Raw genomic sequence first — 1621 nt, forward strand, 5'->3', positions numbered from 1 at the left:
GGAAGGCGGATAGTTGTCTTCGGTTCATTGGTAGAATTTTGTGAAGATGTGATTCATCCGTAAAAGAGACCGCTTATAAAACACTAATACGACCTATTCTTGAGTACTTCTCGAGCGTTTGGGTTCCCTATCAGGTCGCATTGAGAGAGAACGTAGAAGCAATTCAGAGGCGGGCTGCTGGATTTGTTACTGGCAGGTTTGATCATGACGCGAGTGTTACGGAAATGCTTCAAGAACTCGGGTGGGAGTCTCTGGAGGAAAGGCGTTATTTTCGTGAACCGTCACTGAGGAAATTCAGAGGATGAATGCAGTACAATTTTACTGCCACCAACTTATTTTTCGTGGAAAGACCACAAAGATAAGATAAGAGAGATTAGGGCTCGTACAGAGGCAGTAATTTTTCCCTCGTTCTGTTTGGGAGTGGAACAGGGAGATAAGATGCTAGTTGTGGTACGAGTTACCCTCCGCCACGCACCGTATGGTGGATTGCGGAGTATGTATGTAGATGTAGATGTGCTGTAGGATAGTGACACTAGGACGATCCTTCTGTTGGGTATACAAACGGTCCCTCACCCAACGGCAGTACGAAAAACGTGAACCTGCCATTCTGTCACCATAGAACCACAGGTACGAGCCACGGAAGTTTGGAAGGTAGGAGACGGATACTGGCAGAAGTAAAGCTGTGAGTACCGGACGTGAGTCGTGCTTCGGTAGCTCAGTTGGTAGAGCACTTGCCCGCGAAAGGCAAAGGTCCCGAGTTCGAGTCTCGGTCGGGCACACGGTTTTAATCTGTCAGGAAGTTTCATATCAGCGCACACTCCGCTGCAGAGTGAAAGTCTCATTCTGGAAACATCCTCCAGGCTGTGGCAAAGCCATGTCTCCGCAGTATCCTTTCTTTCAGGAGTGCTAGTTCTGCAAGTTTCGCAGAAGAGCTTCTGTAAAGTTTGGAAGGTAGGAGACGGATACTGGCAGAAGTAAAGCTGTGAATACCGGACGTCCGTCGTGCTTCGGTGGCTCAGTTGGTAGAGCACTTGCCCGCGAAAGGCAAAGGTCCCGAGTTCGAGTCTCGGTCGGGCATACGGTTTTAATCTGTCAGGAAGTTTCATATCAGCGCACACTCCGCTGCAGAGTGAAAGTCTCTTTCTGTAAATGTGTATATTCTCCATTTCAGAACTAATGACTTATTTTTATCGATAGTCCACATTTTATTTAAGTCCATAGTCAATGACTGTTATTTTGTAGTTTATTAGCTGTCTGGTGTGCTTAACGTATTTAGTTTTTCACACGTTTCTTTTCCACAATTCCTACATCACATAATTTGATTTCACGCATTCACACAATCCAATGAATGTTCAAGCATGAGGTGCGATTTTTTTTTTTATTTTTGCACGAAGGTGATGGACTTGAGCGAGATTGATGTGGGCAAGTATTTGATGTACAGCTTCGTTCGTCGTTCCTTGTTGGCTTGGCAAGTGTGTGTTGCTGTTGTGGCGGTCCCATAATGGAATGGAGCTGTGAGTGCAGAATCTCGTGCTTTACTGGCTTTGTATGCGTGAAAGTCATCGCTATGTGTCGCTGAATGCGGTCGTTTTTCGTTGTAATACTTCGCAGACGACTAGTT

At 46.0% G+C, this 1621-nt stretch overlaps 1 non-coding gene across 1 annotated transcript; it reads left to right on the top strand.

Moving 5' to 3' along the window:
- Positions 1-1003: 1003 nt before the first annotated feature.
- On the top strand, positions 1004-1078 carry Trnas-cga (transfer RNA serine (anticodon CGA)). The gene has a single exon. It is a non-coding gene; the product is annotated as a tRNA-Ser (tRNA).
- The last annotated feature ends 543 nt before the right edge of the window (positions 1079-1621 follow it).

This window comes from Schistocerca gregaria, chromosome X (genome assembly GCF_023897955.1).
Source record: "Schistocerca gregaria isolate iqSchGreg1 chromosome X, iqSchGreg1.2, whole genome shotgun sequence".
Classification (NCBI taxonomy): Eukaryota; Metazoa; Arthropoda; class Insecta; order Orthoptera; family Acrididae; genus Schistocerca; species Schistocerca gregaria.